Genomic DNA, 8,249 nt, shown 5'->3' with positions numbered 1-8,249 from the left:
TAAAAATATTATTATGAAAAAAAGAAGAAAAAAAAAGAAAGTTACTTTCACAAAATGAAGAATTACATCTGTGAAAAATCTATGGGTAACATTTAATGGCGAGGACTGCATTTCACTTAAGATCAGAATCTAAGCAAAAATATCCACTCTTACCACTTCTATATTTTATTGGAGTTCATAGGTAGTAAAATAAAATAAGAAAAATTCAATGGTGTAGATTGAAAAACTAAAAACAAGTGTCTTTCTTCTCAGACGATATGATTTTGTAGAGAAAAATACTAAGGGATCTTAAAAAAGAAGCTACTGCATACATTTAGCAAGACCAAAGGGTGTCGCGGTCAATATACAAAGTTTAATTGTATTCCTTCATACTAGCAATGAACAATTGGAAATTACATTAATTTTTAAAATTTGCTTATAATACTCTCCCAGACATAAATTTTTAGGGATACATTTACCAAAAATATATGCAAAAGATAAATACTGACAACTATAAACATTGCTGAAGAAATTACAAAAGACATAAATAAATGAAAAGATATACATACCATGATTATCAATTAGAAACCTCAGTGTGGTTAAAATTCCAATTCTCTAATTGAATGCAATTCTAATTAAAGTCCCAGCAGACTTTTCCCAGAAACTACAAAAGAGTCAATTTGTTAGGAAGAAATAGCAATTATAAATCAATTAATTTAAAATTATAAATATGTACACATCTATGACTAGAGCACGAAAATAAATGAAACAGAATCTAACAGAATTAAAGGAAGAAATTTACAATTCAACATTAGTTGGAACTTCAGTACCACACTCTCAATAATGAAGAGAACAACTAGGAAGAAAATTAAGAATGACCCAGAAGAATTGATTAACATTATCAACCAACCGAGCATAATTCACATCTATAGAAAACCACCCAAAAGCAAGCACACATTTTACACACAGAATTGTAATTGTTAGACACAATTAAATCTAATTAAGGCCTAATAAGTAATGGGATGCATCAAATACAATAGGGTCTGCAATGGAACTATCTTGTGAACACCAACACTTTATAATATACTTTAGGTTGTGTGAACATGGATTTATTTATTTATAATGATTGTTTATACTCCAAATCATGAAAGCCAAATGGTATGTAAATGTAAATACCAATGCAACACTATTCAAAGTGCCCATCTAGTGGTCCATTACCTGAGCTTAGAGGAAGAAGACTTCTCATGTAGATATGGAAAGCTGCAGAGAGGAGCAGGGATTGTGCTGTGTTGAAGATAGGTTAACATTTTAACATTTTTTTTAAAGATTTTATTTATTTGTTTGACAGAGAGACAGCCAGAGAGAGAGGGAACACAAGCAGGGGGAGTAGGAGAGAAAGAAGCAGGCTCCCAGCGGAGGAGCCTGATGTGGGGCTCGATCCCATAACGCTGGGATTACGCCCTGAGCCGAAGGCAGACGCTTAACGACTGAGCCACCCAGGTGTCCCAGGTTAACATTTTAAAAATGGTGATCAGAAAGGAAGCTAAATCCTACACAGAGAAATGTATACTAATCAAGAGGAAAGAATTCCTTTAACATCTATAGGGAACATAACACCTAGTTTCATTGAGAGAGTAAGTTTCAAATTTTATTTATTTATTTTTTTTAGTAAGCTCTGTGCCCAACATGAGGCTTGAACTCACCCAGAGATCAAGAGTCACATGCACTACCAACAACTGAGCCAGTACCCCTCAAGAAATTTTTTAAGATCCAGATTATGGGGGCGCCTGGGTGGCTCAGTCATTAAGCGTCTGCCTTTGGCTCAGGTCATGATCCCAGGGTCCTGGGATTGAGTCCTGCTCGGGCTCCCTCCTGAGTGGGGAACCGGCTTCTCCCTCTCCCTCTGCCTGCTGCTCCCCTTGCTTGTGCTCTCTCTCTCTCTGTCTGTCAAATAAATAAATAAAATCTTTAAAAAGAATGAAGAGAGACTGCTTAGACATAAGTCTATACTAATGACAGACAGAAGGCACTGAAAGAAGTTTTTAAAAAGACTGCTTATCAAGTGTTGCTCCATACTTGAAAGTCCTATTCCTGAGACATCATCAGATGTCTAATATTAATCTGATGACAATGGTCACGTCAACAGTGGTAAACTCTATTCCTCAATGTCCTCAAGTGACAAGATTCAATGAGTATTTAATGCATTTGTCTAAATATATCTGTATATATTTATGCATATATGTATGTATAGATCTTAGATTGAAACTGAATTATGTTTTTTATGAATAAATAAGATGTACTAGAATATTTATAGTCAATACTCACCCTACTATTTCATTTAACAGTCTTGTTTTATATAAATAAATTAATGTCACAACGTTAGTATAGACTATTACTATAGTCTTTATTTAACTTCTTGAGTGTGAATGCTCATACTTTCACTACATACACTTTAATGTGTTTGATTACAGGATATTGGCTCAGACTCTACTTATGGTTATAAAACACAAATATTACCTTTCTAAACTCTGAAAAACTTTTTTATTCTAAATTACTAGTGCGTTTGTATCAATTGTCTATTGCTATGTTACAAACCATCCCAAAACTTAGCAGCTTATAGCAACATTCACTTATGAGTTCAAAATTTGTGGGTCAGCAGTTAAGGTTAGGCTTAGCTGGGCAGATTTCTATTGGTCTAGCCTTGGCTCAGTAATGTGACTTCAGCAATCTGGTGGCTAAATTGAAACTGGATGGTCTAGAATGATCTCTGTTTTGGTGGTTGGTGGGTTGTTGTCTGATTCTCCACCACGTGCCTCTTCAGCAAGCTAGATGGAGCTTGGGTTCACATGGTGTCTGCTCTCTAAAAGGCTAAGAGCAGAAATTGCAAGGTGTCTTAAGGTCTAGGCTGAGAAGTTGCTCACCATTGCCTTCACTGCGTTCTATTGGTCAAGGCAAACCACAAACCATCCAACACCCCCGCCTCCACCAGGCTAACACACATCAAGTAACAGTACATGTGAAATACTGCTGGGGGGTCTAAAGAGGCTGACTCTCCCCAAAGCATAGCATAGCACAAAGGGAAAATCTAAAGATGAAGATGGAGACAGACTTAAAAAAATTGCCTGGCAAACCTGCTCCCAGTACAAAACACAAACTATCGTTACAGGAATTTGAAGCCTCTGGTTCACTGAGTGCAACCATAGCAACAAAACAAATATCACATCCCCGCGAAAGGCCTAACAGAAAGTCAGGTGTGTCCACATTCAAGCAAAAACTATTTAACTCTAGTATTTATCTCAAAAACTATTTGTCATTTTACAGCTTCAGTATTTCTGTGCCCTGAGATGACCTAAATTCCAATAGCTCAGACAGAATTCAGTGTAACCTTTGTACAAAGATAGATTAATATTTGTTATTCTTTTTGATATGTTGCCATGTTCAAAAAATTTGAGGCATAAGAAAAATTGAGGAAATAAATGTACTCTAAAGCTACAAAGAAATTAGCACCAGACTCAGAAATGTCCTAGATGTTTAAACCATCTCAAAAGGAATTTAAATATGTAGATTAGAATGTTAAAGCCTCTAGAGGAAGAGGTGGTCAACATATAAGCTCATACAGGTAATTTCAGCAAAGAGATAAATACATGGAAATGTTTAAAATCAGCACAGTAACGGAGATGAAGAATGCCTATGACAGGCTCATCATGACACTTTGCTGAGAAACAAAAACTGGTGAACTTGAAAATAGATGAATAGAAATTATCAAAACTGAAATGAACAAAAGATAGAGTAGGGGAAAAACAGAACAGAAAAAACAGAATGGGGTGGAAGAAATATCTGAAGTATTAATTGCTAAAAATTTTCTGGAATTAATGATAGACATAAAACTGCAGGCCCATGAACCACAGGAGACACCAAAGAGGATTCATAAACAAATAATTAGTATATTATGTTTGAACTGCTGAAAACAAAAGACAAAGAGAAAATCCTGAAAGTATCCTGAGAAAAAAAGATACAGTACATCATCCATTATTGTTCAGAGTAACTGAGCTCCTCTTTCTATCCCTGCCCCTCCTTACACTGGCCTATTCAGAATACATCTCATTTGCTAACGATAAATGAAATTAAGTACATTGAAAGGGTTATTTACTGCATGCAAAGCAATGTGCTGAATCACAGAAGACTTGTGAAGGGCAGAACTTGAACTGACATAAAAATTATGATAGTGTTAAGTGGAGATGAGAAGGGGAAAGATATAATCAAACAGAGAGTGGAAAGAGCAAAATAGCTTATTCAAAGAAACAATGAATGTGTTGTTTCATGATATAGAGAATAGCTGGACAAGGTTGCGAAGCTCACAAGTAAGCAAACTGCTCTAGTCTTGACTTGGTCAAGTGCATAGTGGGATTTAAAGTAATGTTTGGAGTGGTCATAACGAGATCAAGACAGTGCTGAGACTTATTCGGAATGCATGGTGTAGGATGGATTGGGTCAGGAGGACAAAGCTTTAGGGACAACAGTACCCCAACTTGTTAGTGTTCCAGGAATGGAGTGATAACTCTTATAATTCAGTTGTCAAAAATATAAGGTAAGGTCAGAGATTTAAAGAAAAAGGGGAAAAATTTAAAGAGATAACCAATAAGACTTGTAGAAAACTGATGGGAATCATGGGGACAGTGCTCTCTATCAAGGAGTAAGAGTTAGATAATCAGAATCATGTCAGCATGATTATTTTGCACTTTCTTCTAGGATTTCATAGTGGGTGTTCAGTGATAGTCCCCTGTTGTGGGTCCAGATCTTACAGAAAGTTTACTCTGCACCAGTCAATGCATTCAGGGTACATCTTTACTTAAAATAAATTTATAGTCGATAATTTTCAAATACATCCATGCCTTTGTTCCAACAAAGATACGGTTTTGGTGGTTTTTGTTTGGTTGTTTGTTTTTGTTTTTCCATTTTTCCTTTTATATTTCATGCCATAATGGAGTGAATAAAGATAATTTTACACAGGAGTTAATAAAAGCCCATTTCAGACAGAAAGTACATCCAAGAAATATTTAACCAGGAAAAATATGGCCTATCTGCTACACTATTACACTTGTATAAATATATCTTATGTGATTAAAAATAGCTATAAAATATATTTTATATGCTTTTAAGTATAGGTCAGGGAAGTATTTGGGGATATTTTATTTTAGAAAAGTCAACCGTATGTTCTCTTTTAGGCCATTTAAGAAATTATATTGATTACTATGACATGAAACCATGTGCTTTATATACAAAAAGAACCTTTAAATGTTTCTACTGTTTGACCAAACATGGGAAATAGAAGGATGAAAACATCAAAGTAATTCAAGAATATAATCAAATCATGCATAAGTCAAGGCACATACTTAGAATATGGAGGTGGGTCAAACGTATTCTCGATTGGTGTTTAATTCTAATAAAAAATGGCTTTATGATTTTATTTTTGCATGGGTTTATACTCTTACTCCTTTCATCTGAATCCTCTCCTCTACATATCCCGATGACTGTGCAGAAGTAAAAAATGGTTTTACTATCATTGTTTTGCAGCAAAAATTTAGAATGAGAGTCCCCAAGTACACACTCCTAGTGCAAGGTTGAAATGGGGACACATGTCTTCCAGCTTTAATTTCTTGGCAGTTTCCACAAACATTTGTCATTTAATACTTTCAATCAGCATTATAGGCAAAGAATCTTGACAAATGCCTTGATATGAATACAATGCTGAGTTGTTTAAGCACAGTTTCTTTCTTAAATAAGCTTTTTCCTATAATATGATTTGCACTATTATTTTGTGGCATAATATAGTACAGCCTACAAAAGCCTTGACTTTGACCTCAGGCAGACCTGGGATCAGTCTTTCCCATCTGCATCCTGAGTGACTCTGGGTAAGTGCTTTGATCCTGATAAGCCTCGGTGTCCCTCTTATGAAGTAGATAGTAGCGTTCATCTCATGCAGATCTTATGGAGTTTGAGTTATGGCATATACGCATGTGCTTCAAACACAAATACAGATTGAGCTGTTTTTGTGTTTGTGCTTCACATTTAAATACGAATTTTCTATCCAACAATTGAAGCCAGTTTTCTATGTTATCACAAAGTTCCAACGACTTGGAACAGTAACAATTAGTGGATATAAGAGTATATAACACTACGTCTACATTACAGTTAAGGAGAGAGTCAGAGAGATACTAAAAGACATCATTAGAATGTCAGTTCAGATAAGCAACAAATCCTGCAAAAAGCATTGTCTTGTACAAGAAAAAATTTCATTTCTTTTTTAGAAACTAGTCTAGAGCTCCATGAATATCAGAAATCTAGGTTCTTCTATGTTATTCTGTCACCCTTTTTGCTACTTCACAATCTAAGCAGGTTTGTCAGTCTCAAGTTATTCCAGCCAGCAGAAGGAAGAAAAATAATAGGAAAAGACAAACTGTCATTTAAGGAGATTTCCTGACAGTTGCAACATCACATTATGGCTCACAGTCGATTGGACTCACATAGCCACACCTTGCTTTAAGTGAGAGGAACTTACATAACCTTTATTCCTGGAAAGACTATCCTGCGCTAAAAACATCATTGTTGCCTTACTAAGAGAGAGAGAAAATGACTATTGGTGTATGTACTTAGCAGTCCATGCCATGATAAATTGAACATTCACTTGAGGCTTACTTGTAAGCTTCTAATTAGTTTCTCTTTGACTAGTTCAATACACCTGTATATGCTGTTCACAGTTTTCTGGATTAGAAAATCCAGCTGCTTCTATGGACTTAATGATTTCTTGTAGTGTCTTTAACAAATATCTTACTTCCGCACGTATTCTTATTTTCCCAGTGTATGTAGGAATCCAAAGCCTATCACATCCATAAGGACTGTGCAGATCTAGCCCTACAATTCCCCAGTAACTGCTCACTTGTTTTGGGTTTAGGTCTTGTTTTTTATTTTATTTTATTTTTATTTATTTATTTATTTATTTTTAAAAGATTTTATTTATTTATTTATTCAACAGAGATAGAGACAGCCAGCGAGAGAGGGAACACAAGCAGGGGGAGTGGGAGAGGAAGAAGCAGGCTCCTAGCGGAGGAGCCTGATGTGGGGCTCGATCCCGTAACGCCGGGATCACGCCCTGAGCCGAAGGCAGACGCTTAACCGCTGTGCCACCCAGGCGCCCCTAGGTCTTGTTTTTTAAAAAAAACCTTTTTCTTTTCTTTAGTCCAATGATCTGTCTGCTTATATGCATATGGTCACAGTATCCCACTGATGACTCTGGACGTGGATGACTCTTGGATTGTACTTTAATCATTAAGGTTTTAATATCAGTTAGGGGAAGTTGCCTCTCATTCTTATTAGCCATTAGGTTTAGAGTTTTCCTATTTTCTCAACTTTTTTAAAGAGACTTTACACTTAGCTGTACTACTTCTAAAAATTCTGTTTATATTTCTCCTTGTGATTGTGTTGAATTTATAAATTAACATCTTGATAATGTTGAGTTTTTTCATTTAAGGATATGGCGTGACTTAAACTTGTTCAGTTCTATTTTGTGTCTCTCATGAATGTGTCTAAAGATTTTTTCCCATATTTATCTAACACATTTAAATTTATTCCTAGATATTTCAGTTCCTTTGTTGACGTTTTAAATGGGACCATCCCTCCAATATATTTATTCCTTTGTACTTCTAAGTGTTTTTATATTAAAACTACTGATATATATACTAATTTGGTACATGGCCAATTTGTGAAATTCTCTTTTTCTTTGAATCTACCCCTTTAGTGTACTCTCTATTTTCCAAATAGTATCATATTATCTGCAAAAATAATGTCTCTTCCTAACAATTTTATACCTCTAATTTCTTTATCTATGCTAACTTAATTGTATGATATCTGCAAAGAAATGTTAGATGATTATAATTATAGTGGTTATTTTTATCCTATAGTTGGCTTTAAAGGAAATACTCCTCAGGTATCTTCCATTAAGTATGATGTTGACATTTGGTTCTAGAAAAATGTCTTATAGTATACATCCATATGTTAACTTTCTTATAAAGATGGAATATATTTTCTTGATATCCAAAATGCTTGTATTCTTGATCCAGAATAAAACAGTAATTTTCACCACTTCCCCTTTATATTAATATATTTAGAAAGTTGAATAATCAGTGATCAGAAGACCATTGGATAAATAAAATGACAGGAGTAAAGCGGTCATATCCTGCTAAGGGATATTCAGTGTGGACCATGCCAGAAGT

This window comes from Ursus arctos, unplaced genomic scaffold (genome assembly GCF_023065955.2).
Source record: "Ursus arctos isolate Adak ecotype North America unplaced genomic scaffold, UrsArc2.0 scaffold_13, whole genome shotgun sequence".
Taxonomy (NCBI): Eukaryota; Metazoa; Chordata; class Mammalia; order Carnivora; family Ursidae; genus Ursus; species Ursus arctos.
Note: the sequence above shows the minus strand (reverse complement) of the source record.